The sequence below is a fragment of the Cupressus sempervirens genome, chromosome 11 (genome assembly GCF_028749045.1).
Source record: "Cupressus sempervirens isolate cs-2001-9-10 chromosome 11, ASM2874904v1, whole genome shotgun sequence".
NCBI classification, from domain to species: Eukaryota; Viridiplantae; Streptophyta; class Pinopsida; order Cupressales; family Cupressaceae; genus Cupressus; species Cupressus sempervirens.
The window spans coordinates 242,521,924-242,545,482 of record NC_143128.1 but is presented as its reverse complement, the minus strand read 5'-3'; the positions used below and the strand labels follow the sequence as shown (position 1 = coordinate 242,545,482).

Below are 23,559 nucleotides of genomic sequence, written 5' to 3'. Positions count from 1 at the left end.
TGCGGAGCACCAGGACCAGTGCAACATATGCACATATTCAGAAACAAATGGTTTTAGAAGTTATACATTACCTTAAAGTTCAAGTTTCGATATTCATATAATGTATCTAATTCAATATGCAATGTAATATGTTCATTGATTTTAGTATAGCAGCGATTTTTTTATGAAAAAAAATGATATCATTCTTTAAAGTTTTCATTACAACAAAAGCCTCAAAACAAATTTCCTTTTTAATATAATATGTTCATTGACTCAGGTATAGCAGCAATAAAAGTTATAAATTTGTGATTTCATTCTCCACTGTTTCCATTATGACAGAAAGCCCTAATGTTAAAATCATAAATGAAGGTGTAATATCAACATACATTTCCTACACCACTGTGCCCAGCACAATTTCACTGTACAACTATAGATGACGATGCTTTGCTCCTTTCTAGTATTCTTCTATTTTAAATTTGTTTGCTCCCCTACTGATGCATGCAGTCATAGAATTCATATTTGTAGGAAAGTGTAACGACCATAGTTACACCATCCTTGGGGACAGAGGGACGGCGGGACAATTTTCTGGGATAGGGTGACAAAGGGGCCTTAATTTGGGTACAGCGGGGGGATGATGGCAGGAAACAGGGGGGTTATATATAATATACATATGGCACTTAAATGCTAGTTATGAAGAGATGGATTGCAATATAAGATATAAAGATGTAAAAGAGTAAATACTTGAACATTGCATTGAATTGGAACATCGAACATTGAACATAAATAGTTGAATCAGCAAATAGTTAACACCAGGATGTCCCCCCGTCCTCAACAGAGGTGGTGGAATTTGGTGGCACCGTTGGAGATGAGAGGACAGAGTCCCCAATGCATCCCCGTCTCTAAGATGTGGGGCAGAAAGGGGGGGGACTCATCTCCGTTTTACTATGGTAATGACTGTAGGTTGCTATTCAATAGGAGTACATTTTTCATTCCATAGCTGTATCCAGTCATGCAACAGCTGTAAAAAAGAAAAATCCATAGTTGTATTAAGTACAGAAATTTCCTATTGATGAGAATAGTAAGAAATGTATGATGTCACCACACTTTCATTCTAAGTTTCTATGCAGTCAATGATACCTTTCTATAGCTCTATGTAGCCTAAGTTACCAATTCTAGTTCTGATGCTGATGCGGGTACGGGGTGCTGATGCGTGGATTTTTTGGGGGGGATTTTGGATGCGAGGGCATCCATATATATATATATATATATATATATATATATATATATATATATATATATATATATATATATATATATATTTGTCAACTATAATTTATGACAATGTATGCAAAGAAATACAACAAATATCAAATATACAAAAATAAACCATTCATTGAATCATTATCATCATCAAATTGAAATAACAATAATCAAAACATCAAGATTCCAATGCAATTTGAATTACAAAATCAAAAATAGTTCATGGCTCAATGTTGATCAATCAAGAGTCAAGGCTCATAATTCACAAATCACATTTAGTCATTCAGAATCATAACATTCTCATCATCTCCTCCTACTGCAACACTTGCAAATTCATTATCCAATTGTGCTAGATGCACATGCTATGATGTTATCAACATCATCATTTGTCATCACAGTAAAATCTTGAAGTGTTGCATCCAAGTATGCAGATTCAGGGGCTACATCCCAAAGCTTGGTTGACCCTTTCTTGTATCCATCCTCCTTGCGTGACAAAAGATGCAAGTTGGTATGTATATAAACCAAGTCAGCTTTCTTTGAGCCAAACTGGTTGCGCTTCACTAAATGGATATAGGAGTATGTACTCCAATTCCATTCAGCCGAAGAAGAACCTACAACCTAAATAGTGTTCAGAAAAATTTAAAAATTTAAAATTAAACATACAAATGAAAAACAAATTAGAGAATGTTAAACACTAAAGTGTAGAATGCAATTGCTAAATAAATAAATGAATGAAAACTTACTTGTGAGAGGATCTTGATTGCAAGCGGTTGTAGATGCTTGAATGGCTGACCATACATGTACCACCATGTGATAGCTCCCATGTCATTTTGGTCCCTAATAATATGGAGTAAGTTTTGATCCTGAAGCAAATAAGCCAAATTCTTGCCTCACCTTTTTGTGTATTTCATCATCTGGGAAGAGTCTTGCAAATGCAGTGTAGCACCCAGTAGCAACTTCTTCATCCACATATGGTGCAATTCTATCCGGCATAGCAAGTATTTCCTAGCTATAGTACCTTGGAGATAAGGCATATGCAAGAAGGTGCAATGGGGTAGTCATCCTCTCCCAACAATGATGAATGATATCCTCCACCTTTTGCACAAGGCTTCACATTTTGTGGGGTTAGTCTCATGTGCTTGTATGGAAAGCTTTACCTTTTCTACCATGGTGTCCATGCCATTGTACACATCCCCCCAAGCAAGGTGCATCTGTATCGGCAAAGCATAGCATAGTCATGATAGGCTCAGTGAAATCCAATACAAATTGCACACGAGCCCACCAATGCTCATCCAAGATCATACCCCTGACCTTCAAGGCTCTCTCTGAATTTTAAGCCTTCCATATAGCCCATTGGATACAAATAACTGTTTAGCCCAATGCTGATTTCCCCTTGAGGAGTTGTTTTAGAACAACAGTATGAGATGCAAATCTAGTCTCAGCTACCTATAAGCAAGTTGACAATATGACATCAAATATAAAATGAAGTTATAAACAAGAAATTTGATATTGAACATGAATATAAAACTTATTCAAAATAAATAAATAAATGAAACTAAATAATTACAATTTTAAATCTACCTTCAACAACCAACTTGGAGAATGATCTGAATATAGATTGTGACATGTGGTGGTTTGTCACAAACATTTGTATCTCCTCTCCCTCTTGGTATATTTGCTTCACCCAATCTATTTGGGTGCCAATTTGTTGCATCACCAAGTTGAGAGAATGTATGGTGCGTGGTGTCCAAAAAATATGGTCGTATCAAGACTCAACCAAAGCACCTACACCCCTACAATTCGTAGCATTACCTATGACCACCTGGACCACATACTCACTACCCACCATCTCTATTGCTTCGATGAGAATTGTAGAAATGAATTCTAAATCCTTAACTTGTCCTTCACAATCAATAGCCCTCATAAACATTGCCCCTTTGGGGGACATTGCAATCACATTTATCAGTGGTCGATTTCTTGTGTCTTTCCATCCATCAGATACAATAGTTATGCTAGAAGTTGTCCAAGATGTCCTAATTGATTGAAGAGCTTTGTTTATAGAAATCTTTTCTTTTTGCAAAATAGTAGTACACACCTTTTCATGCCCGGGGCTAATGTAATAAGCTAGGGCTCTAAGGATGGTTGTAACCATTTCTCTCCAATATGGCAATCTTACCAAATTGAAATGAAGAGCATTGCAATAAAGGCAACGTGCAATTGCTTCATCAGCAATCTCTCTTGCCTCCATTTTGAACGCTTGATCCAACGGACGTCTTTTGCGGGTAATAACTTCTACTTCATCATCCTCCTCTCCCACTTCCAAGAATGGATGTTTGGAGGATGCAACATGATCAATGGGTACATTCACTTTGCTCTTTGTAGATGAAGGTTTGTACATTTGCTCACTAAATGATCAGCAGCCTCTTGTTCTTTTATGAATCCAGCTAACTGTGCATCACTCAACCTTTTTCCATATTTACTTCCCTTGCACAATGCTATTCCTTTACCAGTAGGGCCCATAAAATGAGCTTTGACCCGAGAATATGAGTTGTTGAATGGTTTACTATGACATATATTGCATCTCCAAATGCATGACCCACCTCTGAAAACCTGTGATGATCTTGTGGTGTGTCTCCATAATGGAGATGCCACATCAAAATTAAAGTTATCACTTCATTCTTGCCCTGCTATTGAACTTTGACTATCAGTAGTGGCCATTCTTGCACAATAGAAACTATGAATCTAATAAGAAAATAGAAAAAAATAACTTAAAAATGTTTTTAAAAAACTTACTCCATTTCTTTACAAAAAAAGTATATAAATCTTGAAAATTTTCTTCTAGAACTTGAAAAATTCATGAAGTACTAAAAAAATCACTTTAAAAACTCATAAAATGGATCAAATGCTTACCTTAGATTCTTATTCGTCCTTTGTGAAAGCTCAATAGACACCTTACAAATGATCCTCTAAACTAATGACCTTGCTTTCAGATTTCCACAATGGAGACCAAAAGAGAAGAGAGCCCAGCTGAAAACAAAATGGGAAGAATGGACAATGAATGGCCTCTTTTAGGGCCATTTTAGGGTTGTGAGGCAAATAGAAGGAAGAAAAAAAAAACACTAAAAAATCATTTTGAGCACATGCTTTTTAAGTCACTTAAGTGATTGGACGCTAGAAACAGTCAAATGCTCTCTAGATGCTCTCCAGAGCACCCCGCGCACATCCGCAGGAAACAACGCCGCTTCCTGGCAGCATCCACCACGCCTCTGGATGCATCCACACACCAGTGCGCATCCGCACCCTCCTCATGGGCCAACGCATCGGTAACTTAGTCTGTAGCCATTCAACCTTTCTACAATTGCGAGCATTTTTATTTTTTTGTTGAAAACAATTTGTAGAGCGGTGGGGGGGCATTTAAATGACACAAGAGTCTTGGGAAACCCTAGAATCTTTGGGGATGTTAGACCAACATAGACACCAATAAAGGGATGGCATCCCCAACCTGGTGAATAGGTTCATCCAGAGATATCTCCTGCCATCCTGCTGTCTGGGGGATGCAAGGGTCAAAAGTGAGGGCTTGAAGGCCAAGAACAGATACCTGCCTTGCCCTGGATCCATACTCAAATTCAAAGATATATGATATGCAAATATACAAAGAGTAATATTTTTCACTCTGGACTTTCCTAGATTTCTTTTGGTTTCTTTGCTTTTTTAGTAAAAGATCTATTCAGAGAGTATTTTGATAAATTCTTTGGAACTTTGAAAACCACTCACTTTAAAGTATAGGTAAACTGCAGGTAGAAAACAAGTACAGAAACATTAGGGAAGTGTTTCTGAAAAATGTTGACAAGTTTTTTCAAGAGCATTTCCAGGAACATTGCTGGAAGTTTTGAAGGGCTCTAAAAACTTCCAGAAATCATAAAAACCCAACTCTTAAACTAACTCCACTCAATCCCTATCCTCTGCGGCACACTCTGCCCTGCACTAACATCCCTAGTCCATGCCTTCAGATAATGATAAATCATAACCAACAAGAAAACTCAGTTTCCTGCGAGTGAATCTTCTTGAATGCAACTTTCTGGTATTTTAAGGATCAGGGTGAATGACTCAAGTGCAGGACACACATATTAATAGCAACTGACCACTTCACTAAGTGGCTAGAAGCCATCCCTGTCAAGCAGACAACTTCGACAGTAGTGTGTGATTTCATGAAACAAAATATCTTGGTCAGATTTGGGGTCCCCACCAAAATAGTTGCTGAGAATGCCTTAAACTTTCCATCTTGAGCGATATCAGCTTTCTGTCATAAGTATGGAATTATACTGTCCCATTCTTCAGATTACTATCAGCATGGGAACAGTCAAGAAGAGGCGAGTAATAAAAACATTGTGTCTATCCAGTGGAAGTTGATCAATGAAAATCAGAGATCCTCGCACAAGCATCTATACAAAGCATTATAGGCAGATCATACAACCAAGAAGAGAGCTACGGGTCTATCCCCATTTGAGATCCTATACGATGCAGAAGCTAAGTTGCCTCTTCCTCTCGAGCTCTCTGCTCTGAAATTGCAAGATGCAATTGAAGTTCAACAAAGCTCTCGAGAAGCAAATATCACATTTAACCAAGTTAGAGGAAGAAAGAGAAATGGTTATGGATAGAATTCAGGAACACCAGGCCCATGTAAAGGAGTTGTTTGACAAGAAGGCTAAAAGAAGGGTATTACAGGAAGGTGACCTGGTTCTTCTTTGGGATAAGCATCGAGAACCAAAGGGTTTGCATGGCAAGTTTGATTCCTTGTGGAGGGGCTCCTTCCAAATCAAAGAGGTTTGTGCTAAAGAAGCCTTTATTCTTTTTTATTTGGATGGTACATAGTTGCCTTTACACTACAATGGGCAGCATTTAAAGCATTATCATCAGTAAGGTGAGTGGTCCACCCCCTTTGTACATAGTTTAGCTAGGAGTTTTTCTGTATTGTTTTAGCAAATGGGTGGTCCTTCCAATTTGGTGTGATTGCTCTTGTTTTTGAAGCAAGTCCATTTCAAGTGACTTTATGGCCCTTTTGATAAAGCATTGTCCCTATTGAATCTAGGTTTGTTCTGCGTCCTTCACAGTCCTTGTCCCCAGATAGTGCCAGTCGTCACTGTGATTTCTTCATAGGCCCAAAATTTCAAAATTTTGTCAGTCATACACACAGTTGTTTTTGGGGTCAATGTATCTGTGTGTTTGCATATGCTTTTCCATGGTCTTTAAATCAAATTTTCAAATTTTATTATTTTGGGGTCATAAATGATCAAGAATATGTTACATTTTGAGCTTCAAAAAGAATGGTAATTCATGGGATTCCGGGTGGTTTTGTGTCTCCAAACTCTCCAGCTTGTTGTCAGCATCGTGTCTTTGAATTTCTCAAATTGGAGCTGCAAGTCAAAAGTTATGCTATCTTGAAGGTTGTGTTCTAATTTTAAATTCATTTAAAATTTAGAATTAAAATTCAAGAAAAATAAAATCTCAACTTTGACAAAAGTTAATGGTTAAGGGTCAACATTTCATTCTTTCCGGCCAGCATCGCAACCTGATCACAAACCTTAACTTTTAAGATAAGGTTAACGGTTAGTGGTTGGGATTTGAATTGTGAAAAAGCAAAAAAGCCCAAAGGTTGAAAAGAGTCAAAATTTTATCTCGGTCAACATCTCAACTTTTTCCCAAACCTTAACTTTTAATAAGTTAAGGGTTAGATTCTCAACTCTGGCCAAATTTGTGCCCTAATCCTAACCTGGTGAAATTTCAAGAATCCAAACCCCAACTCCAACTTTGCATAACTACTTTTAGATTATCCTCTAGAAGTGGAAAACAGTGAATTACCTTATATACATACTTCCATGATTTGGGCAAAAGACAAAGGAAATATGCATCAGCTTGTTGGTGGATCTTGATACATTTGAAGCAGCAATTATTACAAAGGTAAATCTATAATTCTTCCCAACATACTTGCCACCCACAAATGATGGAGAAATGCACACAATTGAAAACGCTGCCTAGGAGTAATATAGTTCTTAAATAATTTTGATGGCACTGTTAGTTATCTGCATGCTAAAAGTCAATTAATGCATTTGAAGTAGTTGACAGAACACAGTGATGGAGAAATAGGTTGTTGAAACAGAGACACCAGCATTAAGGAATAACAGAGGGAATTATATGGTAATACAAGAAAAATCTTGCCCTCAATGGAGCCTGTAACAGCCCATTTGACAGAAGATTTGGGGTTTTTGATAGAGATTGAATTGGTTAGTCAAATGCTACAAACAAATGCATGATCAAGTCTATGCATATGACATAACGATGCTTCTTCATCCGAGGAAAATTGTTTTATTATTAAAGGAAAGTTTAATTAATCCTTATGAAGTCAAACCTCATATGTTCATAGTGCTGCTGATATGGCAACTTTGTGCACATGCATTAAGAACTTTGTCTCTTCTGGTCAATGCCAAAGGAGAATCGTATGAAGGACACGCTAATTGTTTGATAAACTGTCTTTGTAAGCTAATGTTAAATGGAATATATGGGGATTATGTTCTACTCGACATGCAGAACACAGTTCGGCATATTGCATCAAGAAGATCTCACTTTGTGGAGTGTCTTCTCTAATACCCGTCAATAACATGTTAACAGCAGAGTTAAGCATCGTGGTGTGACAGTAATCACTATACTACCAAACATTCACACAAAATGTCAAACCATGGATTTAAAGCACCAAAATTTGAAGTATGACAGTTATACAATACGCATGCCACATGTTTTGACAAAATGTCAAACTAGAAAAGCCACCAGTAGGTATAAAGGTTCAGGGCAAGTTGGAGCATGGGGTCACACAGACACCAAATTCATATTGGGAATGCCGTTGGTTTACATGCTTGCAAAAAACCGAAGCGTTGACAAAGCACGCAAACTGTTTGACAGAATGTCGCCTGCCAATGATAGAGACAACTTCTGCAACTTCTGGAAACATATTTCTAAGCTGTGCACAAATTAAAAGCTTTGAAACAAATTATGATGCTTGTACAAAACATCTACATATAAAGTTTATTGCGAGATTGTGTCGTCATGAATGCTCCTCTAGATATTCATGCATGCAAAATGCAGATTCATATACACTAACCCAAATTGTTTGCAGAACCTCTCAAAAATGACCCATCTCCTAGAAACTATATTTCTAGTAGGAAGATGCTCTTGTCAATGCATAGGTTCAAGATGTGGAAGCATAGCCAAAGCATTGAATTTTTTGACAGAATTCATGAAAGGAAATTCCACAGTAAGTGCTGAATGGGCATGTTGAAAGGAGTCAAGGAAAAATTCAAGAAAAGGTAGTTTGCAAATAGCATAGTACCAGATGCTCCACCTTATTGCCCATGTAAAAGGGAACCTTTAAATGAATGCACCCGGGTGGTTTAAAGATAGATTTTATGCTGATATTTTCAGTGAATTCCAAAAATGACGAATTTGAGACAAATTTGAGTTTGCAGAGAGGTGACGGCATGATGACATGTGAAATGGTTTCGAAAGAATGAACGAAATTGTATGGCAGGATAGTATTACATAATCTCAATCAAAATGAGGTGAAAGTCAAACAGGACAAAGCACTAAATGTTTGAACAAACAACTTGAGCATTTGCAGGTAATTCTAAATAGATTATTCATGGTAACTGTTTGACAGTGTCATACCGTAAGGACACTTCATGAACATACAACGCAATTATTGCACAATGTTCATTGAATAGAGTTGTTAAAGAAGTTTTGAAAATTCTCATGTAAATGCAATCAGCAGATACAAAACCAAATTGTTACAAACTTTATCAGCATCTACCATTTTGGATGGCGAATGAGCATCCATCAGAGCATACTTAGGGCTTGTTTATCGAACGATGCAGTGACTTCTGTACAAGCAGCAATATTTTCATTTTCTCTTTTTTCATCAGTGATTCAGTTTTGAACTGATTTTTTTGATTTCCAAAAAGAAGTAATCGAAAGTCAAACACAATGAAATACAATTTTCAAGATCAAGAACCACCCTCAATACTAAAATGCACACTTCCCAAAATTGTAGACACAAAATTGGGACACATTGATATCAAAGATTTTTTGCAAGCAATAAGCAAGGAAGACAGAACACCATTGGCACAGCGGATATTAGACAATGGGTTAGTACGCGCAGCCGGTCACACCTTAGCAGTTCAATGTCCTGAGTTAATTACAGAATGTATGAAAGCCTATGATCCGGATACCAGAGCCGTTAAGACATCAGAAGGCAATGTGATAGCAAGGCTTGACCCAAATTTTAATTTCCATTTCATTCAGGTCGCCAATCAGAGAAGAGTTTAAAAATATCTACAAGGAAAGTGCTCAAGATTATTATTATCAAAACAAGAAGCAGCATTTGAGCCAAGAGTTTGTCAGATCCACCAAGGAAAGGACAATCATAATTTCCCAAAACACTTTGCAGGACAATTTCAACTGAGGACATCTCTGATATGGTTGATCTTCTTAACAGGTTGATTGGAAATGAATGTCAAATATTTTCAAGATTGGCTGTTTTTATACATCAACACAATAAATAGTGGCAAGCAGTTTATTAATTGGGGAGAGATAATCAGTGATGGTCTTCATATCCAGTTGACTTTCTTTCCTCGTGTATGTGATTGTCAACATGAAAGCTTGGTCAGGTCTCGGTCCTCATGGAGAATATAATGAAACTACTCAGATCTAAAATTACTACCCCCAAAATGCAATTAAAACAAAGTACTGTACATCTTCGCAGGGTGAATGATGCCTTTGCCATGCTCACAGCCAGAGAATTTCACAAAAAAATAGAGCTCTGAATATCTCCTGAAGCAGTCAGTCTTGTCAATACATGTGGGAGTTATTTCATACAATTTCCTACTTTCATCTATTCCCGGTTTAGAGGCTTTCAGAAATGTCCCCTTATGCTACCTCACTTTTTTGATGACAAGTTGGTATTTACAGAAATTTGCAGGCAAATTGGTCAAGCGAATAAAAATTTTAAGAACAAGGGAGTGAATCTTATTCCTTTCCAGATCGGCATAGGACACTATAGCTGCAATTCTTCATGGGATGCACAAAATATTGTAAAGTCCATTGTCAGACTGACTCTTTACTCTTCTGAGAGTCACTTCCCATTTGATAGCAAAGGATATGTTAAGAATAATTTGGCATCAAGAATAGGATACCTTCATTTCCTAACAATACAAGACTATTGGGAGGATTGTGAAGATGACTTTGAGGTAAGAAAAAGAGACTGGATGCAGTTCACTGTCCAACAGGTCATTGATTATAAAATGGGATGAGATGTGACAAGTATGCAGGAAGATGGATCAGATTTAACTGATCCTTTCTATTTTGAAAGGATACAGTTGCTGGTCGCCTTATATCAGTTGTCTCTACCAGAAACGAAGAATCTAAAAGAAAGGAAGATGGATCAGATTTAACTGATCCTTTCTATTTTGAAAGGATACAGTTGCTGGAGTCGCCTTATATCAGTTGTCTCTACCACAAACGAAGAATCTAAAAGAAAGGACTTTCAATGTCATCCAAAGAACAGAGAAACAGTTAAAAGGAAAAATCAGAGAGGCCAGAGTTACTAAGCCAGCAGGGAAGGGTAGTTCTGCGAAGAACGGTAATTCACAAGAAGACACATCTAGGACAGCCAGCTCACATGTCTCACCTGCTACTGTCAGTTCACAATAAAATGCATGAGGAGGGGGTGATGATGAAGATCCCAACAAAAGAGTGGATTTAATTTCAACATGTGAACTTAATTCCGTAACTAGAAAGAAGAGGTCCAAGCCTAAAGAAAAGACCCTTAATCCCATACAAGAGATGATAGATGAAGCCCATGAAATGAACAGCTTGCCATCATCATTCGCGGATGAGATAATTCACTCTTTGACTTCTCCTACAGGCACCCCACTGCTAATCATGAAATTCCAGCTGTGGACAATACAGCTCAACAGGTACTCTCACCTATGGTTTTCAATGCTCCTGTAGTAATGGAATCATTAGTAACTTTTCCAAGCTTTTAGCTGCAACAAAGTTTACAGAGGAAGAAAAAGAGGGTTATTCGGTTGGAGATACCATGCAGTGATGCAGTTGCTGATTTGATGCATACTAAGTTGCCAGTTCGGATTCTGATACGGATGCAGGTTCGAGATTTGGGTTCGAAATTCGTCCTAATTTTTTTTGAATTGGGTTCGGGTTCGGGTTCGTTTTGGGTTCATCCATATATATATGCTTTCCATAGACCAAAGACACACACACACAGATATATATACTTTCCATAGACCAAACATTCTCACAACCTAGATAATTACTTTCCCAGGGGGCCACAAGAAAGCATAAGAAGACACAAACACTTCGGGTTTGAGGACTGTCTCTTAGATGAGTTGTCTAGTAGCAAAATTTAGAGACATTTTGTTTAAAAACTTTAAATTAGTTAGAGATATATTTATTGAGTGTGAATGGAGTGAACGTCATGAGCTAAGTCACAAGGTTCAAGTTGGAACTGGAGCTCGTCAATAATAAAATTTAGAAGTTTGATGAAGGCAAAAATATATATATATAATAAATCCATAATATTATCTATATAATTTAATACTACAAAACAAATTCAAAATCAAATAATATTACCACATAAAATAATCAAATTTATTTTCCATTAAAGTAAATTAAAATCAGATTATTATAAAAATATTATACTCATTAAATTATAATGTATGGAAAATATAACAATATTATTAACTTTAAACATGTAATAATATATCTACAAAAATTATAAGAAACATATGTTCAAAACTATTATTAAAAAGACTTTGTCTACACCATGGGCACTAAGGAATTCATTTTCATCGCACGACGTGAATAAATAAATTCAGGTCATGAACGAATGGATTTAGGGTGTGATGAAGATCATTTCTGCAAGGCTCCTTTCCTGCTACTGTTTGTTTCGGCTCTCAACATTCGTGGAATCTTAAACTCTTAATTAAATGCACGTCAATGGATTTGCTTCATGAGTATGCCTCTGTTGTGTCCCGTTGTTCCTCTGCAATTCCTGTGTTTATTGTTTTCAAACACAAACCGCAGCCCCAGCCAAATGCTAAAACCTCAGCCGACACTGGGTGGAAAGCTCGTGGATAAGCAATTGTTTATTAAATTGCAAAAACTGGGTCTAAAGCTCTCGTTCGATGGCTGACATGGCCAAAAAAAAGTTTAAAAAGATCGTTGAGAAGTCAACAAAACCAAAATTCAGTTGGCACTCATCAACATTCATTTTTGTCTCACGTGACCAAAAACAAATTTGATTGAATTTGTGCCACAATCGTCCAGGGTCCTGCTTGGGGAATTTGACCCGACTTTTACAAACTGTCGCCGACTTTCAGACAAATTCGCACCACACCAGAATTCAAAGCGAATCAAATTTTGAATTCACGGGTGATTGAGCTAATATGGCAACTTAGGATGCATAAAGGTGCAAAAGAGAAAATGACTAAAGTAGATTCTAGGTTGACAGTGCTAAGTGAACCCAACTACATGTAACTTAATGGTTGAAATTGCACAACCCATTTTAGAGAAGAATGTTAATGAGGTAAGTGAATCTGATTTCGGTATAGCTCAAGTGGATCTAGGTCGCATTACACATGAAGGCAAAATTCATAATTTTCAAGTGTCTTCAGCAATTCTTATTGAACAGTGAAACAAAGACCAACTCAAGCATCAAGTCCAAGTTCTATCTTTATGTCTACAATCAGTGGTAGGTGATGCGCTTCCAGCTCTCGAGTCATCTTCTATAGGAGAAATTGTTGATCCTAAAGGGATGTTGGACAAAGGTACCACCGAGAATATTCAAAAATGCCAAACCTATGGTAAGATGGTGGATGATTGGATCACCCATATGAATGAACAGGCATCTAATTGGTTTAATGATATGAAACACATGTATGTAATGGGGACTCAACCAGAACAGGGAATACAAAAAGAGCTGGAAATTATTAAGGAGTAACAACTATTTGGAAAGAAATTGTTGGTAACCTTAGAGAAATTAAAGAAATGGATAGAAATACAGTCATGTAAAGGGACTTTTGACACTTATTAAATTAGAGAACACTTAGTTATAGCTTCATAATCAGCTACAAAGCAATTTTTGGAAAGCAGTTATGAATCTTGCTCTTGTAATCAAGTACATCTATTGTATTCTTGGTACGAGGATATGAGAAGAAATACAATTTTTAGCTCTTTTTCATAAATATCAATTGTCAAGATATTGATTCTTATTGTGATGCATATTCTCATAGTATTGTGTGAATGTTCTTTAAATATTGAATCAAGTTTATGCTGATGATGGCTTTTAAACATAGATCTTGAACGTTTTCATTCATAGTTTAAGCAAACACACCAAAGTTCCTGAAAGTTGTTTGTGTATTCACTGTCAGTGGCTTTAATTAAATCTTTGTAAGTTTGTGGACCTTTATTTGAAAAATCAAAAATTATATCATACAAGGGAGCTGCCCCTCCAAAAGCAAAGGAAGATCACATATCAAAGGCCTATCCAACTATTGTGAAGCAATTTGTCATATATATTCCATTGGGTTGATATTAAGAATTTTTAAACGTGACAAATCTGTTTACCAACATAATGTCACCTTCTTTTCAGTGAACACATGAGATTATTGATTAGTGTATTATGAACATCCTGATAGGCCAATCAGGAGACAAAGGGGACGATTAGCTGATCACATCATTTATTTTGGTGGAGAAATAAAGAAAATAGAATATTGATTTATGGGGATTAAGATTATTAAAGCTACTTTATGTTATTACATAACATTATTACTTTATAAGGAGAAATAAAAAGTAAAGTGAGTTTTTATCCCACATTCAGCAGGGAGGTTCACCGATGACTTAACAAGTCTTTTTGAAGAGCCTACCTTCTCCATGGGCATTTTATGTGATTTCTTGCATTTTCATATTTCTTCATAGTTGCTATTTGAAAGTGACAGCCAATTCAGAGGACAAAACCCCTTTGGAAACCTAATCTTCATTGTGAGGTGGAATCATTCACTATTCACTACTGGGCTTATCTGCAGAAAGTCCTGAATGAAATAAGAACCATAATGCAGTTCAATAGTTACATATGAATGACCAATTAAGCCACCATCTCATGGAATGTACAGAGGCATAAGTCAAGTATGGGTTGAATATTGTTTTGATGGTATGTGTATGAGTCTTGTTCAATAAGAGTTTGACAACAGGAAACCCATGGAGCAAGAACTGAATACACCAGACCCTCATTAGATTCACTCTTATCCGATTGCACTTTTCGATATGCTGAGCTTTAGTATTCTTTACATGAGGCATATATTATATACACGAGCCGTTCAGCAAGAAAATACAGATCATGGAATGTTCTGGAATGTGATTGCACCCAACCAATGTTGAAGACTCTTGCATAATAGTATTATCGCTGCCTGGCATAAGATGGCACTATCCGTAGACTCCTATGGCAAGGAACCTGGAAAGGTGGCACAGCATTACTTGGACAATGCAAGTAGATCTCTGAACATCTATTCCATCTGATAAGGCAGATTTTGGAATTGTATGATCAAGGTAAAGAAATTGCAGCTTCCAGGTGCAAACATTGTCACTATATTCTCTGCTGCTATACGTCATTTCTACTTCCTTGTATGTTCCAATGGTAATAAAAGACATTGTATTTGGTAATCTGTCTATGAATTGGAGTTTGATAACAGTTATAATATTTATCATTTGATTGTGGCCTGCCATCTGAAAGTAACCATCAGCTACAAGCAAAAACTATGTTTAGTTGGCAGGTACCAAAATATTTGACAGAACTACTCTGGCACTTAAAAATAGGCTCTAATTGTTATATTCAACCAAGTGTTTGATCAAATGCCTGTTCTATACAATTGTGATTTGTGCTGTGGAATCTGGTTCAGTTTAGCAAGGGTTCTTTGTGGTCTAAAGGAACTACGACAAGTGTTTGATGTTATGCCTCTGAAGAATGTAGCTTGTGCTTGTAATGAAGTTTGGACTGAGAATTAGCAAGGATTCTTACAATGCATTATCATTGGAAAACTCTAAAGAAATGGGGCAAGGGTTTAGACAGAAGATGGAGAGTTTTCACACCTGCTGGGAGGTATTGAACAGCAGATTGCTCCTGTTTGGAGGGTATTGTAATCCCGTCATGAGTTGGCATTAGTGTCAAACGTAAGATGCTATAGTGCTCATGGTTATATCTCAAGTCTATCCTCATGAGTAACTCCATTGCAATATTTTTAGTTGCTTGACTTGAATACAAGATTATGAAGTCTGAATCATACTTTGGTCTTGTGTGTATAAAGTGTTGAAGTTTGATCACAAGGTTTGTAATGGAATCCATTACTATATCAAAGTGATCTATTGAAGGAAGCATGTCACCTATAGATTTATTTCAAAGTATATGAGCATTTCATAAAGTCTTTGGTTACTCAATAAACATAACGATTGACAGTTATTCATATTACCAAAGCCTGTGATAAAGGAAATGGATATCAGCATTTTGCAAACGTGAAATAAAATGAGAGGGATAAAAATCCATCTCGCATTGAAGTTTGTAGAGTTTACTGACATTAGTCATAAATGAAAAGGATATGTAAAGGGATTACAAAGTTTATTCTTTTCATTATTTTTTTGATTGAGTTGTGAAAGCCCTCATACTGAGTTGAGGCATGGTTTCAAAAGTTGTGGCTTTGTGCAGCTATGCCAACTCGATATAATTGGAGAGAGATGAATGAGAAATGAAGGACAAACAGGTGTTTCGTATACTTAATCATTTTTTCTTATCAAATCTTGAAAAGATCTTTATGTTTTGCCTGGGTTAGCAGAATTTTCTTTTCTTCACTTCCATATCTCAGTTTTGTTAAGCAATAAGGAGGATTGGTTAGAAGATTCATTTTATTACGTTGTTTCCAGTTTCAGTTTATATTTCTCTTAGTCCTGGCTAGGGTATGAAGCTTCAAATGTTTAGTTTTCGGACACATTCAAATTTTATTATTTTGGATATTAACTCTAGTGCAGGTCTTTCTTTTCTACAAATGGAAAAAGGATAACTGGTTTTGGTTTAAGGTGTTGATTTCTTTATTTTTTCATAACCCTTGTTAGGGCTTGTTGAATCTAATCTTGTGTAACCCCTGCTCAGGTCTTTTCTTGTTAAGGTTCTTGTAAGGGGTAAACCCTTGTGTAGTACAGGTATGGGATTTTTAGTTTGCTTAACATACATTTGGTTGAACCTACTTAGAGCAATTGATATTGAATTTACTTGTCAAAACCAATGAGAACAGTTTAAAGAAGTTTATTATTTGTGAAGACATCCAAGGTTACATTTTGTATATTCCGTTACCATCAGTTATCATGACAATTGTGTTTCAGTTTACCAATAAAGAGCGCTACAAATGTAAATTATTGAAGGCATTCAAGATAAGAGTGAATAATTGTATCAGAAGGATATATCTTTCTTGACTATACTCTGCAGCAGAGATATTGATGTACAGTGATTCTACTGTATAATCATTCTGATTTTATAGCAGCATTTTAATTACACTGTATCACTATACTATATCATTGTGTGTATCTTATGCATATGTACTGTTGGTTCCCAAAACCGTAGATCAGAAATCCAAGAGCCTGTCACTTCCCCAATAGGATTCCGCAATCAGTTCTGGCCAACGAATGAGATTCACCTTGATTCCCCTGCACTTCAAGCTCAGCTACACCTAGGTAGGTAGACCTTCACCTCAAACGCCGACTACCTGGTTCAAGGCTTTTCTATAGCGAATTTAAGCTTTAGAGTTCTCTGGCTGGCAAGGTATTTGAACTCGGTTAATATGAAATTGAATATTGAATGTTTGAACTGAATGTTTTGTATAAGGTTTTAACAATGGATTTGAGGTTTGTAAGAAGGGAGTTATAGATTTGTTGACCTCAAATATAAATCCAATACTTCAATGATAAAGACCAGTGTTTTAGCTTATTCAGGCAACAAAGTCAACTACAATGAAGATTATAACATACAACTTTATAATATTCTATGCACATAAACTATAAACTGTTAAATGATCAAGACGCAACTGATCAAATATTTATACTCAATTCCAAACTGGTCCAAATTGCACTTTAACTCCTAGGTCGGGGAGATAGACTAGACACAAATTCGGAAACAATAAAATATTTCACAATATTTGCAATGATCGAGTTTAAAATCCCATAGATGAACGTATCCACTTATCTCACATAAATTATTTATGGAATTTTTAAAATAATTAAGGACGAATCAACTACAGTTTAAATCTCCGTGCCTTTAATAAAAAAAAAGGACATTTTATTTTATTATCAAAATAAATTATTTGAATTTACATTATAAAGCCATATTATTAGCACCTTATCCCTCCTTACAAATAAAAATAGAATATTTCTTCTTTGGAATGTGTTTTTCAAATGTATTTTTATTTTTCTCCTCACTTATTATTTTGAAATATCCCAAATGGATATTGACCCGATTTCTTCCTCAAAATATATTCAGATCTTAAACATAGGCAAATGTATTACAAAACAACAATAGAAACTAGTAGATACTCCAATAGATATTAACCCATTCTTTCTCAAAATAATATTCAGGATTCAAGCATATGGAAATGCGTCACAAACTAACAGTATAAGACCAGTAAACTCTCATAAAATTCTTCAAAAACATGTTATTGCATTATACAATAGCAATACAATAACCAGCATTCAAAATCCAATCTTAAACACAGTTTTACAGTAAGAGAAAAAGTTGTAAGCGCATACGAGACAGCTGAAGTGACGTCTCCACGGACAATGGGTTTGTGTCCACTGTCTGCCAACACAAGGGGCTACGTCCTCACACTAGCTGAAGCTGAAGCTTTCTGAATAACTCTCACAAGAGAGAAACTAAAATTTGAATCATAAACTAAGCATACCAAATGAAAAAGTCTCTTCTCCTTTTATCCTCATGGTTGTGACTCTTCGACTCCTCTCCTGCCTTTTTGTCTTATCTCTCCTTGTCATCTTTAGACCACATTGAATATTAAATTGACCTTTTAAAACATGAGTTCGTGCTTTCATAGTCAATTTTAATATCATATGAATGTGTCCTTTAATTTTTATAATGTCCCAAAAAGGAGACATTACAAATCTCCCCTCCTTGAAATTGTTTGTCCTCAAGCAATTAGTACCAGGATCCCATATGAATCTACAGGTAGCTCTGCAGCCCAATCTGAAAACAAATCCGGCCATACTACGAAGCAAGATGTCACTCTGCAATCCATCCATCAACCGGATTCCTAGATCCCATATAAATCTATGATATAACGTTGTACCTATAAACTGTACAACTCTAATCATCATCGCATCTAGCCTCAAACTGAGTAGAACTACAACAAAATCTTCAACAAGCCATAGATACATACGATCAACACTTGGATCCCACCCCCTATTGTCATGACCGGCTGATATGATGAGGTAGAAATGTATCAAGGGGCTATGTATAACCCAATAGATAGTGATGACCAGACCTAAAAAGATGATGTAAGAAACGAGCTGCTCAAAAGTTCAAAACTAACACCACAAGCACAACAAAATCCATACCATCGTCATTACTTTACAGAACCCCCAAGTTCATAGGTGCTATGAGTAAGCATGAAGCTAAAAAGCCATTCGCTATGAGTGAAACATAGCTCTCATCAATACTCCACCAAGACCTATTCAATGGCTGATGTAAAAAATGCATCCAACTCCTGTATGGGGTGAAATCGGAAACCATATTTGGACTGATCCAATGACAAGCGACAGTAGTCAATTCGCTACTCCCACCCTGTGACCAAGATTCAGTGCTAGGAACGGTACCCGGATTCAATATTCTGAAATCAAAATCATCTTCTTCATGACAATCAAAAGGAGTTCACTCGTTTATCTCAAAAAGGGGATTATCGAAAGTCCAATCAGCATCTACTTCAAACAAAGTGTTGTCTACAAGCTGAATGTAATCTAAAGTTTTAGTAATTGATCATTTGGGGCAGCTATCCAAGTCATATGTTTGCTAAATGCTATAAAGTTCATCAATTACTTCTTGGAAAAACTCCTACCTCATTACCCTCATGTTCTCGAGAGTGATTCGTGATCCTAATCTGATTTCCTGCTTCCTGAAGAGAAATCCGAGCATCATCTAATACCTCACGAGCATACTTAAACTCCCTGTTGAGCTCCTTAACCTCATTCCTCTCTTTATTCAACTGATCAACATACATTTCAGCCATCTTACGAGTATAATCCCTGACGGAAAGCAAACATAAGTAATCTGATTTCATAGATTCAAGGGCTGTTTTAACTACCTGCAAATCAGCAACAAGCCAATCTCCTTCCACTTCCCTTTGAGCCTTCCTATAGAGATCCTCAACCATCTTGTGAGTGCTATCATAACGTACCAAAGATGCCACAACCATGTCTTTACTAAACTTCAGCTAGTTCTTTAAGGTATGCAATTCATTATTGTCATGTTAAAGCGGTTCATCATCTTGCAGTGTCATCTTGGATTGTTCTTCTATATTCATGTCATGGTATCAGAAATATATGGCTTATCATACAAAGACCCCAACCTACTATTACCCCGTGCGCAACCGACCTCATCGACCATCTTGTGAGTGCTATCATAACGTACCAAAGATGTCACAACCATGTCTTTACTAAACTTTAGCTAGTTCTTTAAGGTATGCACTTCATTATTGTCATGTTAAAGCAGTTCATCATCTTGTAGAGTCATCTTGGATTGTTCTTCTATATTCATGTCATGGTATCAAAAATATATGGCTTATCATACAAGGACCCCAACCTACTATTACCCCGTGCCCAATCGACCTCATCAACCATCTTGTGAATGCTGTCATAACGTACCAAAGATGCCACAACCATGTCTTTACTAAACTTCAGCTAGTTCTTTAAGGTATGCACTTCATTATTGTCATATTGAAGTAGTTCATCATCTTATAGAGTCATCTTGGATTGTTCTTCTATATTCATGTCATGGGTATCAGAAATATATGGCTCATCATACAAGGACCCCAACCTACTATTACCTCGTGCGCAACCAACCTCATCAACTTGCTTGTCAAAACTAACCTCCAATTCACCAACGCAAAAACTTGCACCCTATGTAACATCTTTTACATGATCGCTAGAAGGCTACAAATCAATGGTAGTTGACTACTCTTCTTTTTCAAGACCCTCTATTCGATGATTTTGGTCTGCTAGAAATTCTTCATACACATTTTTGTCGTAGTCCTTTGCAAGGAAATCATGAACCAATTCCAAATACTTCATTTTGCCATATCAGTCTTATTTTTTTGCTCTGGATGAAAATCCATGTAATCACTGAACGGTATGTCATTCTGAACTCGGGTAGGAAGTTTTTTATACTCTCTATAAATGTTGAGTATTTATGTTCTTATATTTGCTAATTGTGGCACCAATGGTCTAGAATATTCAACTCTTTCTTCAGGATTGCTATAACCCATGAAGGGTTGCCTACTGACTTGCCTTTCATCCCTTTTGTAATTACTCATAGAGACGTCTTGCAAGAGAAATTCATTCAAATAATCTGACACTGGTGGCTGAAAAGGAACCAATTCCTTTATCGTTGAATGCTTAGGAAGTTGTGATAGTTGATGCTTTTCTTTTCCTACCTTCCCTGTTTTATCACCATTATCACATTGCTGCAAACTTCTGCCATCTTTGTGAGTAAATGCATCTGTGACATTTGTGGCTGCCAATGAAATTGAAATATTTGACAAATTTTCTCTTGCCAGTGATCCATGTGCACTCTGCAATTTTGGCTCATGTTTGGTTAATGACTTTGTAGACCTACTTGGTGCCCACATAGAGTCCATCCAAGCATCATCCTCATTTTGATTCTTTGTCTGCAGCAAAACACTTTCTCTTGGATTTGACATTGAGTCAGAAGAGCGGATTCCATTTTGCAAGATGTGGGTTTGAGCATTACCACAAGCTTTAGTTAAAAGATTCATTGCCCTTGGAGGCTCAAGAGGAAAGCCCACAGCACCATCCTCCTGCTGCGAATTGAATTGTTCACTCTTGCTCTTGGAGGTTGCTTGAGAGACTTCAAGTGTTGACTTTTGGCTGTACTCACTTTCAAAAGACCTTCAAAAATTATAACTACTAGTAGATGCTCCTGGATTAGCACCAATGGGTGCATTATCAAGGTATACTTATTTACTTTTTGAAGAATTCTTACCAAATTCAGTTTTTCTACCAGACAGTTTTTCTGCCAGACGCATTACTATTTGTGTAACTAGTCAAGTTAGAGCTCATGGATATGCTTTTCGTGGATGCAAAAAATGAACTATCATGATGTATGTACTCATCCAAATTAAAAGGTACGCAATCATCTTGTGGACCCTCTGCATTTTCTATAACTAGACTCTCTCTTGGTCTTGTTAAGATATTCTCAAGACCACCGACTCTAAGACCCTTCCTACCTGCCATATCGTCGATTACCAATACCTGGTAGTGAATTAGTATTTGCAACTGCTAGTTCCTCCTCCCTTTTGCCGATAAGTCTATGCGAGCTGCTCCAATCTTGTATTATGACCAACTTCTACATACTCTACCAAGTCTATTAACTATAAGGGGTGTTCTCTCAATACCGAATATAGTGACTATCTTAGCAGAGGTCCTACCCACACAACAACCAAACCAATTAGACGTCTCTGCAATTTCTTACAGCCTAAGCCACTCAAAAAGCATCTTCCAGTTCTAAAAAAATATGCGAGGTTGAATACTTTCACCGTATTCTTCCACCAATCTTTGCATTCAGTGTCTTTACACCACCCTGCACATTGCTCTTAAGATTTCCATGGACGTAATCTATTGGCAATAACGGTGGCCCAAACAGTTCTTGGTTTGTGTGGTTTAGTATGACTGAAGCCCGACACCCGTCTACTTGGTTTGAAATGATAGTTGAATCTGGTGAGTAACGTCTACCGCCAAGAACCAACATGTTACTTTGCACTCGTATCCAACTCAAGTGCCTGCAATCAATAATTTGATACTACCATGTATTTCCTGTAATACAAACCGATAGTTTAAAATTTCAAATTTTGCCTAGTTTTCCAACCATGGAACGAAATCACTTCATTAGAGGGTCTTCTACTAAGAAATTTTAAGTCAAAAAATAATAGCTTGCTCGATGGGGCCCAATAATTTTCCAACTGAATATTAAAACTTTCAATGTTTTAATTAATCCCTCATTCCCTAAAACATGTAGTCACCCAGAATATAATTATCATGCTTCTTGGACTTTATATTTGCTTTGAACCGTTTAACATAAATCAAGAACCTCCTGAATTACATGACGAATATAACTTTGTTTTAAGTCTTAAAATTAGATGATATTCTTCATGGGTTGTAAGCAGTTGTTGTTGGTTGACGAGATAAAATCCTCGTTGTTGTCATGAGAGGACCCTGTTACTTCATTGTGAGTCGCTCACTATCTATGGTGACGTTGTGCTCAAGTCTCACCCTCATCACTGTCTAACAAAATCTGATCTGTAGGAACTCCCGTGTGGGATTTACTGTCTATTGAGAATGGTGTTGACTGATTGCTTCCGACTCCAACATAACACTACAGTTGACTCTGAGTTTAGGAGGATCCACCACTACGGCTAAACCAGTACTAGTGTAACACTTATTTTTAATGCAAGGGCTACCTCTGTAACTCGAGTGTTGAGATGCCTATCCTCCAAAATAGTTTTAGAACTCAAAATTTGTTTCAAAGAGCATCTTCTGCAACAGAACTCTCCAAGTTCGTTCTAGGAAAACTCTTACAAAATCTTCTTGCAATATCCCATTGTGAAATAAAATAGAGGTTCCAGTTGGTTAGCCAAGAGACTCCCGCTCATGTTTGAATCAAAACTTTGCAACAAATATTCAACTCTTCTTTGTCGGGGTCCCAAATGCTCCCTTGGTATTTGTATTGTTTAGCTTAGGCTTGATGAACAATCACTGAACAAATTTACAAACATTGGCTTCCATGAAGAAAAATATTATTTCAAGACTTGTAGAATCTCTCAGCACATTAGAATATTACCCAAATATCAAATGATCCACAACGGGCTTATAAATTTCGAATTTTCTCACATAAAATACCATACGTTGGACTCCACAGCAATA

The 23,559-nt window shown here is 36.7% G+C and overlaps 1 protein-coding gene across 1 annotated transcript in view; it reads right to left on the bottom strand.

The window, feature by feature from the left end:
* The window catches only part of LOC149529056 (uncharacterized), a 71,287-nt gene that overhangs the window by 1,880 nt on the left and 45,848 nt on the right, over window positions 1-23,559 (bottom strand). The window lies entirely within an intron of this gene.